The sequence below is a fragment of the Coptis chinensis genome, chromosome 3, assembly GCF_015680905.1.
Source record: "Coptis chinensis isolate HL-2020 chromosome 3, ASM1568090v1, whole genome shotgun sequence".
NCBI lineage: Eukaryota > Viridiplantae > Streptophyta > Magnoliopsida > Ranunculales > Ranunculaceae > Coptis > Coptis chinensis.
Genome location: NC_141458.1, coordinates 64,063,586 through 64,086,240, shown reverse-complemented (window position 1 = coordinate 64,086,240; position 22,655 = coordinate 64,063,586). Strand labels below are relative to the sequence as shown.

General features: G+C 37.5%; 1 long non-coding RNA gene across 2 annotated transcripts; it reads right to left on the bottom strand.

The window, feature by feature from the left end:
* Positions 1–7,752: 7,752 nt before the first annotated feature.
* On the bottom strand, positions 7,753–15,095 carry LOC147510389 (uncharacterized). 2 transcript variants are annotated; one of them, XR_015216775.1, is made up of 4 exons: positions 14,754–15,095; positions 14,054–14,626; positions 13,182–13,247; positions 7,753–8,054 (listed from the first exon to the last, which is right to left on the bottom strand). It is a non-coding gene; the product is annotated as an uncharacterized LOC147510389 (long non-coding RNA). The 2 variants fall into 2 exon arrangements; XR_015216774.1 differs by lacking the exon at positions 7,753–8,054 and having other exon boundaries at positions 12,913–13,247.
* Positions 15,096–22,655: the final 7,560 nt, after the last annotated feature.

Sequence of the window (22,655 nt, the reverse complement as noted above, 5' to 3'; positions counted from 1 at the left end):
ACGCTATTCATAAGCAAAGCAAGGAGACTTTCAGGTACTCTTTTCTTCCACACCTCGCATTTTCTGTTAGAGGTTCATACTAGCATATCAGGATTGTTTGGAGTGTTGTTAAGATTGGTCTTAGCCTTGCATGAGATTAAGGTCAGGCCGAAGAAAAACACCTAACGTAATTAACCGACAACGTCAACAAACACGCCTTTCTAGTATACCACTCACTTTACCTCTAGCTAGCACACCACACACCACACCTGAGATTATGGCTGAAGAAAGAGAGTCTCCTCTCTCGGACTTTTATAAAGCCTTGAGCGATAACCCTAAATCTTGCATCGTTCTATCAGACCCAGTGGGGGATTTCCAAATCCCCCCGAATATATTTAATTTGTTACCCGTTTTTCATGGGTTAGACCATGAAAAACCTTATCAGCACATGCGTAGGATTGACCAAGTCCTTACTACCTTCCACCATCCTTCGGTTGGTGCTGAACAAATTAAACTGAGGGTATTTCCCTTCACTTTAACCGATAAGGCGGCGTCTTGGTTAACTGCCCAAGCACCTAATTCTGTGGACTCGTGAGCTAAACTTGTTCAACTATTTATGGAACATTTTTACCCACCACTGAAGACCGATGAAATGCTTTCCAAGATTCATTTCTTTCGACAGAATCCTCATGAATCATTTTCAGAGGCTTGGAATCATTTCACCGACCTACTTATAGAGTGTCCACACCATAACCTAGTGAAAGACATGTTAGTTCGTGCCTTTTTCAAAGGACTTCTACACCACCATAAAGAAGTCCTTGACATAATGAATGGGGGTAGTTTCTTAAGTAAAGGAGCCTCAGAGACTTATAAATTTTTAGAAGATCAGACTAAGCGGAATAATCATTAGGGGGGTAGTGATGATATCTCCCGTTCCACTAGTTCTTCTACAACAGCTAAAGCCGCCGGTATGTTTGAGATGAAACCCGATCCGGAACTTAAAAATTTAATAGAATCTCTAGCTAAAAAGGTAGAGGCTATTTCTGTCCAACAAACGCCTATCCCCGTCATGAATGTCAACTCCAATCCATGTAATTTCTGTTTGAGTCCAGAGCATCCCGACTCCTATTGTCCGTTCGCATATGAACAACAACAATCACAACAAGATAATGTTTGTTCCATTAATAGCGAACCTAATGCAGCTTGGCGACAAAACCCCAATTTCAGTTGTTGAAATAATCAACAACCTCCAAGGTTGTTTAACCCAAATGATAGGCCAACAAACAATTACAACCAAGGTCCACCAAGACAAGGACAAGGTCAGGGAAATTATAATTATAACAATCAAGCTCAACCATGACAAGGATAAGGTTAGGGTAATTATAATAATTATAATGCAAATCGAGGTATCGTTCCGTTTAATAATAATAACTATCACAACCCACCCATAAATAATCAACGTGACATAGTTCTTGTCACACAACCTGTAATAAATACCACTCCACAACCGGATCGCTTTAATACCTTTATGCAAACTCAACAACAGATTTTACAAGCCATCCAACTTTTCTTACAGCAGTTAGCTCAAGAGAAGGTACAACCCAAAGGTGTGTTTCCAGGACAAGCGATACCTAATCTTAAAACACCAAACACAGCCTTTGAAGTAAACGGTAATACTAGTAACGAAAATGAAAACGTAGGAGAGATAAATTCCATCAGCACTCTCCATTCAGGCAGAGTGTTGGATAACAAAGTAACGATGTCTATAGTTACCCCACAAGGAGTTCCTACACCAGATATTATACTAGATATCGAAACAGAAACTGAAGATCCTACCCTTATAGAGGTACCAGTTAAACCACAACCTAAGAAACAAAAAGCAAAGGTTAGATATCCAGTTGAACCATACGCTAACCAAAGTAAGGAACCACTGTTTCCCCAGAAATTAGCAATGTTAAAAAGAGATACAAACTTTGACGAGATTAGGAAAGTTTTCAAAAATCTAACGATTAACCTACCCTTTCTCGACGCAATTAAAAAATTACCACACCACGCTAAGTTTCTTAAGGAGTTGTGCACTACTAGGCGTAGGACAAATATTCTAAAAGACGCGTTTCTCACTGAACAGGTTCCAACTTGGTCGTCCTATTGTACAATGCACCTTAGGAGATACTCACACAACCACTTCTTTATTAGACCTGGGAGCGAGTGTTAACTTACTCCCTTATTATTTATATAAACAAATAGGTCTACAAGAAATGCAACCTACCACTATGACGTTGCAATTAGCTGATAGGTCTATCAAGTATCCTAAGGGTGTAGTGGAAAACGCACTGGTTAGGGTTCAAGATTTCTACTATCCTGCGGATTTTGTTATCCTCGATACAGAAGTTGCTAATGACTCTGTACCAATCATTTTAGGGCGCCCCTTCTTGGCAACTGCCAACGCTCTTATAAATTGTCGCGATTGTTCGATGTCTTTATCTTTTGGCCATCTTTTCGCTGAGGTCAATGTATTTAAATAGATCACACAGGTTCCTGATATCAATATCGATAGAGAGGTTAGCATGATCGAGAGTTTAGCTCATGATTATTTTAAAACCAAGTTTTCAAATAATCAGATGCACAAATTCCTTTCCTTTGGAAGTTTCAACTGTAATAAGGACTCCGTGGACGTTGAGGAAATTGAGGAAGATTTCCTTCAACTCTTTTGCAACTCTTCTTCGCCACCTCGAGAGTCCCCTCCTATTGATAACCATTCACCCACTTCACATTATTCACCTTCCATCAATGTACCCCATCCTACACCTTTTCAACGAAACCTATGGTTTGCACTTGACCTCTTACTTCTTCTGTGCTTAATGATTTTCTAAATCCTCCTAATATGAAAATAATTATCAAGGAAATGGCACTGGACACCTTCATTTTCAGGATTGAGACACTTCCTACCCACACCATGAATGAGGGTTGTGCTAAACCAACATTTTCATTCTTTCCATTCTTTCCTTCTAATACTTATCCTTATCCACCATATCATCCACAACCATCCATTGTTTCACACTCAAACACTTGGACAACCCCCTCGCTCGAGATGAAAAAGAAGGTGCATGCTCGGTTATGTTTGAGGTCTATCAGACTTCGCTTTCATTCCACTAGGTTGCGACGTAGGAAATCTTGGTGCTTAATTCTGTTTGGGAATGCATTCCATGTTATTTATTTATAGAAAGACCCACAACTCTTTAGGTTGTTGATAAATGGAACCTGCAATATATATATCCAGTTATTTGTTCAAGTCTCAAGTATCTTACTATAAACGACTCATTTTGTTGCTTGGTGTGGTTCCTTTCATTTCCATATATTGGTAAGTATACCATTAAGGTAACCAGGCCCTCCCTATGGAGTATGTGGCTGTAAGTACCGGATCCTAAGTCCACGGTTAACATAATTCATGTTTTCCACTCTTACATGTTTTCTCGGGTTTCGAGTCATGTTCTTCTATGGTGTGAATTATGCTTTTAATGCTTTCTTGTTTTTCTTATATTAAAATGTTATTCATAAAAAATAAAAACTTGTTAAAATCACAAACATAGTAAGTTAAGAAGTCTCGGGAATCTGACTTTAAAAGACCCACTTTTAAAAACAAATTTTCTCAACTTTATGTCTAAAATTTGTTTGGGGGTGGGGTGTTCATTTACATCCTGGATTGTTCAACTTTCCAGTTGTGTTGTTTAGACCATTTAATCGTATTACGATTCGGATTGACATTTTCTATTAATTTAGATTTTATTCGTTCACATAACTTACATCATGCACGCACTTCGAGGCATTTTCCATTTTCTCATATGTCATCCACGGTTAGAATAGAGTGTTTTATGGATCAGTGGATTGGAAATTCTCTCCTGATTATTTCCATATCTCATTCACAAAAATCAGACCGGTAACGAAGCGGCAATTTTAGTTTGAAGTTGCGCTAAAAATCGATTTTTTTGTTGATTCATATTTGGCTTGGGCCCAAGCCCACAGTTCAACCCCAGAACGCATCACGTTCTTCTTCTTCTTTTTTTGTTTCAAACCACCATTAACACACAACAAAGCTTCAACCCTAACATAAAAATAAAAATAAAGAGAAAACCTATACACACCCACGCCTAAAGTTCAAATCCACCCCCAATCTTCTCCTAACTACACCCACCACCACCTCCACCAATTTAAATAACCAAAAACCACCGGAAATTCAAAAATTTGAACTGCAACCACCCACCACCGCGCCTCCTGCCATTATTTTTAGTTAGGGTGGTTTAAAACACGCCTCCCTACCTTATTCCAACCAACACACTTATCAAAACTCCGATGTCTCAAAGATGTCGCATATTGCTGGAGCACGCATTTACTGCCGACCACTTCGCGCCGTTTTACGATGACGAGATGGTTAGGTGAGACTGGAAAGGGTTGTGGTACTCGACCGATGACTTTTACCACGAGGATTTGGTCTGAGAGTTTTACATGGCAAGGGAGTTGGATGGGAATAGAATTTTAGTTAAGGTGGCTGGGAGGAGGAGAGAGATTACTACTGGGTTGTTCACTAAGATTTTAGGCATTCCGCCTAGACACCATCTCGATGCCACATTACAGGATTCCCAGTTTACTGATGTAGAACCTTTGATGAACGCGACTATTTCTAAATGGAACTACAATGCGAACTCGCATTGTGTTCGCCAAGCGTCTCTCAGAACCAACCAACTGGCTGTAGCTCAGTGGATTGGTAGGAATGTAATAGGGAAGGAGAAAGTCAGCGACATAGGTCTGAGCTGCCTTCACGTGCTATGGATACTCCAGCAGCAGAAGTATGAGTTTTGTATTGTGGAGTTTTTTAGAAACATGATTAGGGGAGTGGGGAAGAGTATTGCACCTCTCCCTGTTTTGATTACGAAAATCATGATGACCACGAGGAGGCGACTCAGGTCCGATAGGATTTGCCTGAAAGAGCACCGAAATCCTCATATTTATACAGAGTGTATCCAACGAGTTTGGAGGTTGCCTGAAGAGAGGGTAGCTGACGAGATCGACTCGGAGGATGAGGATGACACGACATCTTTTGATGCCGATGCCTTGGAGCGGTGTAGGACGGACGCAGAACGCATGACTATGATTAATCGTGGCATGCGTTCCCTAAATACTATTTGCGAAGACCTCCGAACTCGGCAGGCTGCCATGCATCATAACTTTGAGACTCGTGCCCGGCGCGAGGATGAGCAGTGGGAACAGATGAGGGTTGAGATGGAAGCTCAGCGCCAGTTCCGAGACGGCATGATTGCACACTTTCCACCCCAGGGGGGTTCTTCTGAGGAGCAGTCTGTTAGGCACGAGCGTCGTCGCCGTAGGACGGATGGCTCTGGCCCTTTGGAAGCCCAAGAGCCATCTCCTTCTCATGCGGATTCCATTACCAGTAGTGCGTTGTTTAGGGATTGATGAGTTGATTTGTTTTATTGTATTTATTTTTATTTAGTTCGAAGGTAAAAATATTAGTTCAAGAATCAAATTTGAATTTGGTTGTGTTCTGTTGTTTGAATTCAATTTTAATATAAGTTGGTTATTTTTTAATTATGCATTGTTTTTACCATTAATCCCACCTTCCCGATTTGTTTGGGGGTGGTATTATTTAGCCGAGCATAATTCGTTATATGATCATCCATGTTAGAAGTTGTTTTGGAGTGAGGGTTGAGAATATTGCCGATATGAGCATCGCCATGAATAGGTATTGTGATAGGATGAAATCTCGATGAGTTAGGCAGATTCTATCCTAAATTCAGCTTAAAAGATATTAGGGTTGTTTTAGAATCAAGAATATGAGTTTTTTCCGTTTTCGGTTTTGGAAATTTTATTATTTTCGGCAATTGCCTTATAACTATTTGGCAACTTCCCGATTCGTTTTAGCAATTTAAAACCTATAAAAACTGCATTCATTCTACACTCACAACCCCAACTACGTATCACATTCATCTCTCCCGTTTCACTCCCACTTTACCTTATTTTTCCTTCGCATTTCGGCCTAGCAGCTCACCGAAGCACTCCGCCCCGAGGAGTGCCACCGCGCCCCTTTAGCACTCGGAAAAATCCTACCCCGAAATGCGACTGCGCCCTTTGAAAGCCAAGCCCGAAGCTACCTACCAAAAAAAACCCAGGATTCCAGTTTTCATCCGAAGCGCAACCCGCCCCCATCCCAGGCTACAAGTAAGCGCACCTGCGCCCTGACCCCTGTGGGCACTAATAGATTTCCAGTTTTTCCGAGGGTTGTTCCAGGATAGTAGCAGCTGTTCTAGAAAGTAGTTTTGTGATGACTCCTCCTATAGTGATACTGGAGCAGTCCTTCGAACACTTGTTGGGAAGCGAGACTTATGGACATTGGTTTCGCGAAAGAATATTGCAGTTAGGTTGGAGGCATCTACTAGTAAGTGACACTGACTCGTATTCACCTAAGCTTACTGAATTTTTTTACAATAATGTTAAGTTCTATTGTAACCAAGACGGAGAACAAGAATTCTCCGTCACGGTAGATGGCACGCCACTAGAATTCAATAAGTATGTCGTAGCGTTAGTTTCGGGAATACCAATACCTGATCCTATTCACACGTGGGGATATATGACCGATAATGCCTACCTCTATGACTATACATATTTCCATGAGTATTATGGGGGAGGGGTATTTTGTATAATGGACCAAGGGCGTTACAACATAGCCCTTGGTAGCCTGTCCCTAAATGTAGGCACCACCATGTTATTCATCCTGATGAATATTTTAGGAGATTGGCAGTTTACCTCTACAAATAGTACCACTAGTGACGTTTTCCTTCCTTTAGCTGAGGGACGTCGCCGATATGACATTTCCCGAGTATTAGTGGCTAGTCTTAAGAGAGCCCAAAGCATGAGGCATAAGTATCTTCTTATGCCTGTTTTAGTTTCCCGCATCATGCTCAGTTGCCTACCTGAATTTTGTACCCAGTTCACGGATTAGAAAAAGGTCGAAGTCATGAGACCCACCAATTGGGTGGTTCGCTCTTTTCGAGTCATGACTTGGCCGGGATGGCAGGTACAATCTCACTTGGTTGCTCCTTACACCCCATCAAACATAATAACACTCGACAGGTTAGCACAAGTAGATGACACACGACGACGGGCTTGGCAAGTTATCATGGCGTGGCAGGACGCGAAGGAACCTCATCTCTTTGCGGATTATGAGGAAGAAGACGAGTAAGCGGGAGTGCAGGTAAGTTTTAGTTTCAGTTAGTGTCTGCTTATGTCCCAAGCAAGTAATTTCTTACTACCCCATACCGGGTGGAACTCCTATAGAGTTGCATCCGTTTATATTTCCTATATTAGTATGTTATAACTTTGTTTTGCAGATGTTCTTGAATTTCACGCGCTTCAATGGTATTTTCCTACCCTCTTTATTTAAAATACTTTGAGGACAAAGCATGCAACTTGTTTAGGGGGGGGGGCATAAAAACGTGTAATTAAGACATCTGTTAGGATATAGATATGTATAATATGTACTTATGTTCTAGTTAAAATTTCAAAAATTTGATAAATTCAAAAAAATAAAAAAATAAAAAGTTTATGCTATACACTTAGGAATATTGGTATTGTTTTCATTCTCTATGCTCTTAATAATCTAGAAGTCTCACGTAGCTTTTGCATTAGAATAATTTTTAGAAACTTAGGTTAATATATAGGTAATAATTTTTGCATCTACCTATAAAAATATTATATGAGTATCTATAATTGTTTGGCAGTAAGTTTCTGAAACCTAGGCTAGAGTACTTATTCTACAAATCCTGTGAGAATATAGCCTAAAGTCTTATATGAGCGAAACATTTGAGAAATGACAAAAGGGAAAAGTAACATCCGGATAGAGAAATCACACGTCCACTTGCTTGATCATTATACCATATCCTAAGCGAGAATTTAGGCCCTCTTTGGATCGATATAGCCAGAAATTCAACCCTTATGAAATTATTTTCCGCTAGTCGCCCCTCTGAGCCTTTCTTTAGCCTTTCATAAACCGCAAATCCTTTAACCTGTTACAAAAACAAATAAAAAATAATAATAATCAGCCTACCCATTCTTTGAATGAGTCTGAGAATAGAGATGAAGAATAGAAAAGAGAAAGACCTTTGAAATCAAGAATTTGTCAGTCGCTTCAAATAAGAAAAGAAAGTTTCCATCCAAATATAAAAAAAAAAAAAAAAAAAAAATAAAGAAAATAAAGAGTTAGAACTCCAAAAAAAAAATCAAATAAAATCAAAGGAGTCAAAAGCCAAAGAAAAAGAAAAATATAGCTAAGGATGGAAACAAAGTGTAGAAGCGAAAGTAAGGAATAAAGTCTTCTCTAGTTACATAATACGAAGACTCTATTATCTCAGACTTGTTCTTTCTGAATATCCACTTCCTTCCTTCTTAAACCATCTCCTAATCCCCGCAACACCTAATAAAGACCTCTAGTTCAATTAGGAATAGGCTAGTGTGATAGTAAGTGGAAGATGTGTTTGATCGACTCCGGCTTCCTTGTGTGTCATTGAGATTGTAAGGTAAAGTGTTCCCACTGCACACTAGAGTAGCGAAACTTGAGCGGAAAAATCGAGTGGTTTTGTCTTGACATTTATGTGAGGACCTACTTAAAGAGCTATTCGAAGTTTCGTAAACGGACTCGCTATTGCATTTCATAGTATTACTCATTGAATATATGTTTATTGTAGATGATTGATTATTATGCATATATTAGCTTAGGTTTCGACTTGATTATTCTATATTCATTGCTAGTGAGATGTATAGTTAATTTAAAGCATGAATAAGGAAACAATAGTTTTATTTTTTAGTCGTCGTAGTATAGATGAAGTTTGTGAGTACCTTCACTGGAAAACTCTCACGAGGCTATAACTCGTCCACTAGGGAATTCCTAGTGGTCTAAGGCCTTGTTGCATATGGTAATGCAATCGCACTCAGCGAAACGAGAGTAGTTAGAACTCCATTTTTGGTCACTTATTCTAATTTATCATATTTGCTTGAGGACAAGCAAAATGCTGTTTGAGGGTGGTTTGATAAGAGCCCAAAACTGTAGTTTTAACCCCTCAATAATCATACTTTTAGACCAATTATGCGAGTAATAAATAAGAGTTAATGCTGATTACGTGTTTTTATGTATTTCCGGCAGTAAAGTCAATTATGTGCAGAAATGTGCCATTTTGGCGAGATAAAGGAGCAAGGGTTGGTTGCTAAGAAGTTCTGTGATAAAGGCCAAGATTTAAGGAGACAAAGCCTTTGTAAAGCCCGGTAAAAAGCTAAAAAGTCAACACGGGCAGAAACAATGCACAAGTTGGCAAAACTTCCGAAAACCATATTTTTGGACTCAGACCTCGAAATTGGGCCTACCTTACATCAAAACGACCAGCTCGGAAAGAGCTTTCCAATGGTCTAAGCCTTGACCAAATCAAAGGAGCAGAAGTGGACGAAAAGTATGCTGAAGTCGAAGCCAACTGAAACGGGCTCTGTAGACTGAAGAAATTGGGCTTTGGGCTCGATTTTCGGCCCAAAACATGGCTCCTCAGCCCATGCACGAAATTGTGGATCTGGTCTCCTCCTTTGTATAAAATAAGACTTAGCTCTTAAGTTAGATATAGTTAGATAGGTTAGAGTAAAAAGTAGCCATTAAAATAGCTTCTAGATCTAGTTTTATTTGAATTCAATTAGTTAAATTAATTAGTTTCAATTCATTGTTTTAGATTAATCCTTTCAATCATTGTTCTTCAGTTAGTTAGATAAATAAAATAGTTATTTTTGTCAATTCAATTTTTGTCATTTCAATTTATTAGATCTAATTTCAATTGTTGTTATTCAATTCTTAGTCATTAATTAGATTTGAAGTATTGGTTAATTAAAAGTAGTAAAGTTCACATCTTTATATATGTCATTTCGTTATTTGCATCTTGTCGTTCGAATTCACGTCGTAGTATAAAACCTCCACCATTGCTCTCATTAAACTTTGGATTACTAGTCAATTGTAGAAAACTTCAACACTAAGGAACTGAGAGTGGAACGAACTTTTTACTCCACTCTATTTCGATAGAATTGAGAATATAGAAATCTTTGATAGCTTTTCGTAATTTAGTTTAGCTTTCTTGCGTTTTGAGTTTAACGTTCATTTCGTAGTAAACTACTCTTTTTACTTATATCACGTAGTTACCCTAAGCGGGATGCTGCACACCAGGTAACTCCCACACGGAAGCCAAGATTATGTGAGTAAGCCTTTACTAAGCATAACATATCACACGTCTCGTTCTGAATTGGTGACAAAATAATCAAAGTCATAATTTGGCTATAAGAGCTCCAAGTTCCCTTAAATTCACATTATCTTAAAAAGACAACTTTCATATTTATCACAAAAGTTGTGGTAGCTAGGGACTAGGATTTTGCGTTCTAAAATTTTAAAGTAGCACTTTAACTTGTCGACGGAAAGTCTAACTAAGTATCCACATTTAAACATGTCTCAAATTTATCCAAAGACATTGTCATATTATTTCATAGTAACACAATCATAAATATAACGCAACCTTATTTACGTAACCATTCCTCAAAAATGTTGCATAAAAGAGTGAACTTTAAAATAACAACGATATGATATCATTAATAAAGGGAGTCATAATGGCTAAGAGAATGGGCAGCATAACACACCATGACATTGGTAATTAATTAATATAATATCCTTTAATATAACAAGAGCTACATAACCCTTATTAATGATTACAATGCTACAGTACATGCTACAGTAACAATACACATCATTAATCATCACAGTGCTACCGTATGAACTACAGTGGCATATTCATAGCATTCAGAAAAGTCAAAAATAGCTACACGACAAATTCATTACTTTTTCATAAAAAACAAACAATTATAACAATTGTCAAAAGTCCATATTCAAGGTGATAATCAATCCCTAGTTGCTGCTGTCACAGAAGGCTCATCTCCTACAAATTGGAACTGCCACCCAATTTTGCTTTCTATTCAAAACCTTAGTACTAGTTTTAGAAAGTTTATATGTAAATGGATTCTTAGAACATCTAATGGGGAGGCCCATATTTTGGCAAAATGGGTATCTGCGAATGCTAGACACATGCCTCCTCCACTAGTCTTTCAGAACAAAGATGTATTTCATATTTATTTAGTATATATAATATATGTGATATTATGGGAAAAAAAAATAAATAAAAATCTCCAGAAACTCACCTCTTTTAACCTTCTAATGCCTAGTTCTAGTTCTAGCGCTCGGAAAAGATTTATACGCATCTCTTTGCGAGAGTGGCTACCAAATTTGGAAGGTTCGTACTACAATATATTTGTATTCAAGTTTAATTCAAAAACCAAAATCGGGTTTAGGGTCAAGCCCAGGTTCTAGCCCAGTCCTGATTAAGGCAAATCAGGCCCAGCCCGTTTCGTTACAACCTTTACACTATGATTCTTCTTCAGATTCTGGTTGTGATCGTCATTTCACAAACATAGTTCCACTCGTCTCGGCTAGATCTGGAGTTGATTCTTATCAACCAATTACATGGCTAATATGAACTTCACTAATCCGGTTCCTATTCCGAAAAATTATTACAGTAAGAACTAAAGTACACTTAAAAACTGATTTTTTTAGATAAACCAGATCTTTAATCAGGGAAAGAAACGATCCACAAGTGGTTTTATTATAGCAAGTGCAATGGAGAGCTCCTAAATTGGACTGCTAAAAGGTGCCACATAGTCTTTTTAGCTTGCCCAGTCAAATTTGGCACCCCAAAATCAAAAAACCAATCTAATTGCGTTTTCTGTTTTGAAGTGCTAAATGTTACGGATGACATATATTTTGTAACTTAAGTTGAAATTTTTTTGGACGGACGACACAGTCTCTGCCATCTGTCGAAATTTAACACATGGACAGTAGAAACTGTGTCATCCATCTCCCGAACTTATTATAGCAGCTACTAGCGAAGGTCAACTTTGTTAACTTTGGTTAGGTTTTTGACTCCTTCCAAATTTAAGACCTTTTAGCAGCTCCATTGGAATGTCATTTTTGTAGTTGGGGTGCTATATTGTCTTTAGCAGCCCATATAGCCTTCCATTGGACTTGCTCTTAGGGAAGCTATAATAGTTCGCTCAACTACTGTTTGAATTAGAACAAAAATTTACAGCAAACTATTGATGCATCACTGACTTAATAAAATCGTATGATTTCGATATTCATCTCACAAATTGAAGCAGACAATGGGTTTAATCTCCCTGGTACTTAAATGGTTGCACAAAAACCTCCTGTAAGCGAACAAATGCATAAAACCTCCCTATTATTTAAAACATAATATCAAAACCAAAACAGACCAAAATACCTTTGTGAAAACCAGGCTGACGTCATCAATCTTTACTTATAATTTCGGCTTAAGGACAAACCGGGCTGACGTCATCCTATGTAAATTTGTATTTACATATGACAATATAAAATTACACAGTCTTCTTAACCTATTTAAATTTAAATTTTCTTATAAAAATTTTTTTCATAGAAAAATTTTAATTTATATTTTGTCTGGTGTCGTCGGAAAATTTTCAATTCCAAAAGTTTCTATATAAATTTAAGTTTTCATAACTCCAATGACTATATAAATATAGTTTTACATATATATGACTATGTAAAAATACATTTACATATATTCTGTCAGGTGTCGGAAAATTTTCAATCCTAAAAGTTACTATGTAAATTTAAGTTTTTATAGTTCTAATGACTATGCAAATATAGCTTTACATATATATATGACTATGTAAAAATACATTTACATATAGTCGGAAAATTTTCAATTCAAAAAGGGTAAAAAAGGAAATAAGATAAAATGGGAAATAAAAACAGACCAAATTTTATATTTTTTTTGGAAAACAGGAAAGTTATTTAACGAGACCTAAATAATAGGGAGGTTATGTGATATGGGTCGATGGGAGAGAGTTTATACTCAACCGAATTAGAACCAAGAGACTGAGCCTCATTTCTTGCAAATTGAAAGATTGCCAACCCCGAAAATCTAATTCCATTCTAATATGACGCTCTTTAATCACCAATATTCGTTATTGAAAAGACAATGCGTGGCTTTTTCATCAGTGGAAACTCTATCACAAAGCATAGCTACCTTAACTCTTGAGCAGCTCCAATATTCGTCCTTCCAAGTTCCACCAGAAACTTTCCACCAGAATCCCTTCAAAATTATGAAAACATCGTGATAAAAATTCATGAAGTAACCACAATACACAACTGGATGGATAAGAAAAAACTAAAGAAACCTACAACCCGACTTTTCTAAAGAATGGATGACAACACTACAAAACCACTGATCGAATGCTTGAATTACATAGCAAGATGCATTGATTGCAAACTCCAAACTATTTCTTTTCTTTTCGTTTTTTTTCTTTTTTCTTGCTAAGTCAGCAGTTTTAATTTTACAAGTAAAATGGGGCGGGGAGAATATACAATAGACAGTGAAGTCTAGGAAGTGCTTTCTACAGTAGCACTTCCGGGTTTTTCTACAATAGCACTCCCGAGTATTTAAAAACTCAAAACCTTGCCAACTAACAACACATTACAAGCAGAGTGATCTCAGTCAATAAATCTATAGTACACTTACTACTTAGTATCAGGTAATTCTCATCTTGACAATGAGGTTTTACTTCTACTATCTCAACTTTCATAGTCGGTGCACTAGCTCCATGCCTAGCTGCTTCATCTGCTGCCATGTTGTTGTGGCAGTGCTACCTTGCCTTCTTCCAAACTAATTCACAAATCAGTATTCACTACTACAAGTACAAGGCACTCCAAGCGAAGCCTGTGAAGCTTACAATACCCCACCAGATTACCAGAATATGTCCTAGGTGACACTCGAAGTCCCCAACTGAAGTTAAATAAGTACAAAAAAATGTCGCAACCCTCTAGATAGCAGTAGAATGTAGCCAAAACAACATCAAAAGTAAGAAAAGAAGAGGGTTCACTTTGGTAAATGATACTTACAAATCGGACAGCTAATAATCATGTGAATGCTTTAGGCAAATTCCCCAACAAAATTCAAGTCTCTGGCAAGACTTTGTAACTTTTGCGTAATCACTTCTTTCCTTTCTACACTAGTCTCGAGCAACGAGGACACCTTGTCAATCTGAAAGTGAGCCTCTCAATGACTGTTGCGCATTTTGCCAAAAATCTAATAAACCATAGCTCATTCACTTTCCAAGAAAATTCCTCTATATGAACTAACTTCAGGTTTGGCAGAAAACACCGAGGAGTTGTTCCGAGTATAAGACTATGTCTTCTAAATTCAATTGAATAAAGTCCCAATACAAGGAGGGTAAAAAAAGAAACAAACAGAAGTTTAAATGCAGGTTGCAAGAGAATCAGAGGTTATAAAATGCCAACACATGAACCTAGATCTACGGGCTTACAAGGAAATACCAGAGATTCAACATTAGGCATGTTACAGAGTAAATCTATCAATTGTCTGCCGCTTGTAGCATTTGATACAAGCACTCTCAGATGGGTCAAGCAAGAAAAGGTAACCATGCCAGCTGAGACTTCTGGAAGAGATAGAATCTACAGATACGAAACCAAACCAATAAGCAACAATAATCGATCAAAACCACAAGTGTTAATCTAGTCTGCATGCTCTTGTAATTGCAATCGAGTTCAGGTTATATGGAATACACAACAAGAAACTTACATTAATGCTATTATCAGACATCGATAACTTCTTTACTTTAGAGATCCCTTTGAGAAATGAACCCACATGGTGAACTGGCTCATTCTTATAACGTGTAAGAGAAATGTATACGTTAACAAGAGATGGGCTGCGTAGAGAATACTCATATGAAAGAGAACCTTCAAACCCCAACGATACAAGACTTTCTGCATCAATCTTTATCTCACAACTACTTACACTAGTATTATCGCTTTCAGATATAACTAATTCTGAAAGAGTGGGAGTAGAAATGTAGACAGTCTTGATATACCGCCAATCACAACCACTTAAAACAAATTCTTCAAGGATTGGGAAACACTTAATTGGCATAGTATACAACGTACTATACATGTTTTTGCACTTTGGATACTATATAATTTTCTAGGCACTAAACTACATTGTACTATCAAAAAAATTTCATGTTGCGACCTGGGCAAATATTCTGGCCAAAATCTGCTGACGTGGCCAAATTTGGAGGTTTTATAATCCTACGTGGAGACATGTCATTTTATTTATTATAAAAAACGTGTGTTGACATTTGCCACACAAGCTGAATAGCCAACAAGCATTTCCCGCATTTTCCCTCTCCAACTTTTCCCTCTCTTTTGATTAGCGCCCAAAAATTGGAGATTTCATCAGAAACCTAATTGACCAAAATTTGTTGTCTTTAAGATTAAATTGCCTAATTCACACAAACCCTAACCTATATAAAACACTAATCCATAGGAATCTAGTCCAGATTAAAGTAAGTTAATGTTTTTTATTCTTAAGTTAATGTTTTTTATATTGTTTTTGTTATATTGTTGTCGGCTATTATACATGAATATTATACTATGATTGTTGTTATATTATTGATATATTGTTGCTAAATTCATCGCAAGTGGAAACAGTTGTAATTAATCTCCATCATGGGGGTTCATTTGTTCTTGGTCCGGACCTTCATTACCTTGGTGGTAGGATAGAGTGCTTCGACAATATTGATCCGGATAGGTTTGGATATTTTGATTTAAAATCAATGGTGGAGGAGTTGGGGTATTATAATGTGAGTAAAATGCACTATGGTCAAGCCGCCATAAAGGGTTATATGTTAATTTTTGATGATACTAGTATTATGAAAATCTTTGCAAGAAGAAATTTGGGAAATAGAATTGAGGTATACATTGAACATGATGTTGAGGTGGATTCAAGTGAACAAAATGTTGTGCATGATATTGAAGTAGTTGAGTTAGAGAATGGAGAAGACATTGAGATACAAACTTCGATTCTGAGTGATAAGGTTTGTATTTCGGATGATAATGAGTCGGATGAGGAAGATTTTAGGTTTGAGGATTTGCTGAATTGTCCGATAATGATGAGGAGCTTATTGAAGTTAGGAAAAATTATAGAAGAAAAGAAAAAAAACGAAAAAAAAAGACTTGAAAGAATGAAATCAATTTGGGATGATGGTGATCATGAACCCGGTGAATGGTAATCGGAAATTTGAAAGCAAGCAATGAATCTTTGAAGGTGATGATGATGTTGAAGCAATGAACGCTTAGTATCGGGTGTCAGATGATGGATGAGCTTTATGTTGATGAAGGCAACAATGTGTTTATTAGTGATGATGAAGTTGACCATGGGGATGTTGATAGTGACTATATAGATTCAAGTGATTATGAAAGTCCAAATACTGATGAGGATGATAGTATTAGAAAAACCAAGAAGTTTAGGTACCCTAGTTTTGATCCCAAGACTGATGTATTTCATGTGCAACCAAGACTAGGGATGGTGTTTGCATCCCCTAATCACCAAAGATTGTTTGAAGGATTTTGCAGTTGCTCATGGGTACCAACTTTGGTTGAAGTTAAACAACCAGAAAAGAATCCTTGCATTATGTGCTGAGGATTGCCCATTTAGACTATATGCTAGTTGGATGACAAGCAAGAGAAGCTTCCAAATAAAGTCCTATATAGAAGAACATAAGTGTTCAAGGATATTTGATGTCCGTGTTTGCTAACGTAAATGGATTGCTAGGATATATGGAGAGAAGATACTGAAGTATCCTAAAATGAAATTGAAGGATTTGAAAGAGCATATTATGCACAAGTTTAAGCTTGATGTGACATTGTGTCAGTGTAGCAGAGCTAAGCGCAAAGTTCTAGATGCAGTGGAATATAGGTTGGCTGGTGTATATGCAAAGTTGTGGGACTACCAATTTGAACTAAGAAGGAGTAATCCTGGGAGTACTATTGAGATAGAATTATTTCATCCTACACCTAATGAACCTGCAGTGTTCAAGTGCATGTATATAGGGTTTGCTGCACTTATAAATGCATGGAAGAGTGGTTGCAGACCAATTATTGGAGTTGATGGATGTTTCTTGAAGGGGTACTACAAGGGGGAGCTACTGGCAGCCATTGGTAGAGATGCAAACAATCAAATGTTCCCAATAGCATGGGCAGTTGTTGTAAAGTGGAAAACTTCGAGATAGTTGGATGTGGTTTTGGATTTCTTGATGCAAGACTTGGGTTATAGTGAGGGTCGGGTCTTGGGTTGACTATTATTAGTGATCGCCAAAAGGGTCTTGTACAAGTGATAAAAGACTATTTGCCTTTTCTTTGAGCACGAGAATTGTGCGGACATGTATATGCCAATTTCAAGAAGACATTCCCTGGTTTACAGTATAAGTTTCTGTTTTGGAAGGCTAGCAAATGTGGGACTCCTCAAGAATTTGAACAAAACATGGATGAAATGAAAAAGTATTCTGAGGATGCATATCACCACTGCATGGTGAAGCAAAACCCAAGACAGTGGTCAAGAGCTTTTTTTTAGCATGTTTCCTTGTTCGGATTCTGTTGACAACAACATATGCGAGACATTTAACTCAACAATAGTGGAAGCAAGGGAAAAGAACATCATAGAAATGCTTGAGGATATCAGATTGCAAGTAATGGCTAGAATGCAAAAGAAGATTGCAGCAATGGCTAATTGGAAGACTGCCTTTTGTCCTATTATAATGCAAAAGTTAGAAAAAAATAAAGAAGATCATAGGTTTTGGGCTGCACATTACAATGGAAGCAACTCATTTGAGGCCAGGAAGAACAAATATGAGGCCTTTACTGTGGATGCAACTGCTATGAGATGCAACTGTAGAATGTGGGAAATGAATGGCATCCCATGTCCACATGCCATTTCAGTTATGTATTATCTCAACATTGATCCATTGCAAAGATGTATCTAGTTGGTATAGTGTGGCGAGTACAAGAAGATATATAGTCATGTGTTACTGACCTTTGAATGGTCAAAACATGTGGCATAGGACAAAAAGGCACGCTATTTTTCCTCCCATAGCAAGGAGGATGCCCGGCGAGACCAAGAAATATAGAAGGAAGGAAGGAGTAGCGTTGGGAACTGGAAGTGTGACACAAGTGGGAATGGAAGAGTGACGTAAGACAAGGCTTCTCACCAACTATGCAGGGAAGGGTAGGAAAATGCATTGTTCTAGATGCAATAGTGAGGAACACAACATAAGGTCATGCAAGTCTACGCACCCACCACTTAGAAAAGAAACAAGTGAGTATGCATTTGTCTTTTACTTTTATAAGTTATTTTTACAAGTGGTTTTGATTATATTTAAATATGTTAATATAATATTAGGTGAGGAAGAAGAAAGGAGAAGTGAATAATGTCCCAGCTGAGGATGTAACTAATGAAGGGCCAACTAATGTAAATTTTGAGAATGCCGAAATGAAGGTAGGTGTACAAAAGGCAGAGGTACAAGGGGTAGAGGTCAAAGAGGGAGAGGAAGAAGGGAACCAAATCCTATAGGCTTTGGAGTATACACTAGTCCTGAAGGAGAAACTTACATCAATGTGAGTCTTCTAATATATTTAATGTATTTTTCATTTATTATATTTTGTGCATTATCTTATTCATAGTGTATTATGTGTAGACTGCTTCAAGATTGACAACCTTGAATTCAAATGAACCATCTCCAAGTAATGAAGGGCCAAGTACTTTAACAGATGAGAGTGCAACTAATCAACAACCAAGTACAAGGGGTAGAGGTACAAGGGGTAAAGGTACAAGGGCTAGGGGTGAAAGAGGAAGAGAAAGAGGAAGCAATGAGCCAATTCTTCGTTCCACTTGGTGTAAACACTAATACTATTGAAAGAGAAGTGACATCAATGTGAGTGTTTTAGTTTAGTTTTTTCAATAAATTAGTTTGAGTGCATTGGCTTATTCATTGTGCATGACCGTGTGTAGATCGCTTCAAGATTAGTCGCTCCACTTACACCAAGAGTAACTGTGTCAATGGGTGATGGAGTACACATATTACCTCCAACCGGAAGAAAATATTTTCATGTAAGTTATTACTTTAAGTTTTTTATTCATTTAAGTGTCTGCAATTTAAAATTTAGTTTAGTTTATGTCTTTATTCTTTAGTTTAGTTTGGTAAGTTTTTATTAATTATGCTTTATTTCTTATATAGCCACCACAAGAAAGGAGAGTTGTACAAAGGAAGACTTCAAGTGCAAGTGATCAAGTTGGAAGTAGTCAAGGGTCAAATAATACACCACTTGGAACTCAGGAATCAAGTAATCGCAAAAAGTACAAACATAAGGCATCCCACGAATTATTTGGTAAAATTGATCTAGCTCATTTTGATGTTTTAAGAGTGTATTAATGGTTTCAAACTTGTTGCTTTAATGAACAAGTGTCACGTTTTGTATGTTTCTCTCAAACATGGTTATGCAAAGAACAAGTGTCATATTTTGAATGTAAGAAAACATTTTTTTTTTGTCAAAGAGAATGCTTTAATGAACATATTGAAAACTGATTTGACTAATGTCTTGTAAATAGTGTTATAGTTTTAATTTTGGACTTTATAGTTGGTGATAATTAATGGTGTTTGGTATGCAATCTATAAAACCATCCTAGAGGGGTAGAGGTTGTATGCAATAGGTTTAGATTCGAAAAAACAATGCCTAAGGGTCAGATGATCCATGTTGAGGGTAAGGGAGAACCCAAAACTTTTGAAAGAGCATTGGTTGCAGTTTGGGACCTCATCAAAACAAAGGAGGGGAAGAGAGTGTTCATGGAGGTTGTTTATGAGAATGATGTTATTAATTTGAAGCCTTGTGATGACTGTGGAAGGGTGTGCATCATTGAGCTGTTGGAAGAGGGAGAGTCAAGTCGACCTAGAGAACCAAGTCCAGAAGTTCCACCTGGATTCGAACATAAGCTCAGGAAATCGCCAAGGTTACCAGCAGCAGCAGTAAATGAAGCAGCAGTGAGGGAATCAGCACCAACACCATCCAAGCAGCAAGTTCAAGAGGTTATCCTGGGTCTTGCTACTGCTGCAGCTTATCCTGGGTTTTGTATGAAGTCCAAGAAGTTTAAGAAGTCTAAGTCTAAGAAGTGAACTGATGTTTGATGTGTTGTTTGATGTGTTGAAGTGTTGAAGTGAACTGATGTTAGGTTTATCTAGGCAGTGTATTGTGTCTTGTTCTTGTTTCTATGTTTTGATGTTTTTTTAGCTTGGTTGTCTTGTTCTATGTTAAATTATCAACTCATGATGTAGTGTAGTGATGTTTAATGTTTGCTTTTGCTATGTTAAATTATCAAATGCATTTTTCATTACATACATACAGTGACAGAAACACAGAAACTGGAGAAGTCTACAATTTCATTCCATTTTCATTTTCATTCAACTCATTACATTATAAAAACCATGTTACAGAACATTACAGAACACAGAAACCAGATAACTCTACAACTTCATTCCATTTTCATTTTCATTCAACTCATTACATTACAAAAACCATGTTACAGAACATTACAGAAACACATAAACCATAGATTCAACTCATTACATTACAAAAACCATGTTACAGAACATTACAGAAACACAGAAACCAGAGAACTCTATAATTTCATTCCATTTTCATTCAACTCATTACATTACAAAAACCATGTTACAGAACATTACAGAAACACAATGCACTTCACTTATTAACCAAACAAATACTTGTAAAGCAAGAATACAATGACCAAAATCAAACAAGTTTTCTTCATCTTATAATTACGCATTCCAAAGTCATCACCTTTTTCTTCAACTCGTTCTCTTCTTCTTCTCGTGAGTGAACAATTACATTCAATTTTCCTTGCAACTCCACCTTTTTCATGTTAGCTTCCTCCAAACTTTCTTTCAATTCGTCAATCTCTCTGTACAAATCAATGAACCTTTGCTTTGTTGATTTTGGAACTTTGTCCTCCCAATCAAAGTAGCCACAATCGTGAGTTTTGTAATTTGTACAACCAAAAAATCTTCTTCCCAAATTTCCAACAGTCTTTGACATTACCAAAGGAGATGGCTCTCCACAAAAGCATGAATGATTCGAATTGATAGAGGTGGACGACATTTTGAACTATTCAAATTGAGAGTTAGGGTTTCAAATTGAGAGTTAGGGTTTTCAAATTGAGAGTTAGGGTTTTCAAATTGAGGAAGAAGGTTAAACTTGCAATTGAGAGTTAGTGTTTCAAGTTTTCAAATTCAGGTACCAGGTCACGTGTATTTCAAAAATGCCACATGTCTAGATGGCCGGACACGTGGCATAGGTCGGTGGCCACATCAGCAAAAATTGACCGGAAATACTTCCAAGTCGCAAAGTGATAATTTTTTGATAGTACAATGTAGTTTAATGCCTAGAAAATTGTATAGTATCCAAAGTGCAAAAACATGTATAGTACATTGTATACTATGCCAATAAAGTGATTGGGAAATTGAAGTGGACTTTCTTAATTGGTTATTATTAGAAGTTGTTCTTCACGACATAGTACAGAGCTCGCCCCGCACTCGTACATAGCACCAATAGAGCGCGCCCCACACCTCGGGCATGACCAATGTCCAGTAGATATAGCGCGCCCTGCGCTCTGCTCCAGTACAAACAGAGCACGCTCCGCGCCTCGTGTTTCTCAAGTCACACCGACTGTTTCTATTTTAACTTGTAATCTCTATATAAACAATTGTAATCTCCTTAGAAATCAATCAAGTAAAATATTCTCAAATCTCTCTCTCTCTAATTTATTATGGTATCAGGCTAATATTGATCCAAACCCTAACCCTAACCTCTATCAGCTTATGCCTCCTCTCAATTCTCAATGGCTGACGCCTCCACTCCCAATAATGACTCTCCTCTAGATTCTGATGATCATTTCTTTGTCCACCACTCAGATAGCCCCACGGCTATCCTCATATCTCCTCTGTAATTAGGGGACAATTATCCGACTTGGTTACGATCTATCTCTAGAGCCCTTCGAGCAAAGAATAAGTTTGGTTTTGTTGATGGCTCTGTAACTCCTCCCAACACTCCCAAAGAAAAATCCAAGTGGTCGCGATGGGATGACCTTGTTGCTTCATGGATTTTCAATTCTGTTACTCCAGATATCCGTGGCAGCATCCTCTATGCCGACTTTGCATACAAAATCTGAAAAAATCTAGGTGATCGTTTTTCACAAACTAATGCACCCAAGGTTTTTCAACTGAAGGATTCCGTCACTCTTCTCAAGCAAGACAATTGTCCGGTATCTGTTTATTTCACTTTGCTTAAATCTTTCTGGGATGAATTAAGTTCTTTATCTACTATGCCTGCTTGTACTTGTGGTCATGCATCTATTTTTGCCAAAGAGGTTTAAGACGGTCGTTCTATGAAATTCATGCAAGGCCTAGATGCTCGTTTTTAATCCATCTGCAGTGAAATTATCTTGATGGATCCTTTTCCTCGTATGTCCAAGATTTATTCTTTAATCCGACAAGAGGAGAAGCAACAAGAGATTCATACACTCTCTCTTCCTTCTGCTCCAGACGCTGCTGCCTTGAGTACTCACTTTCAGAAGACCAAC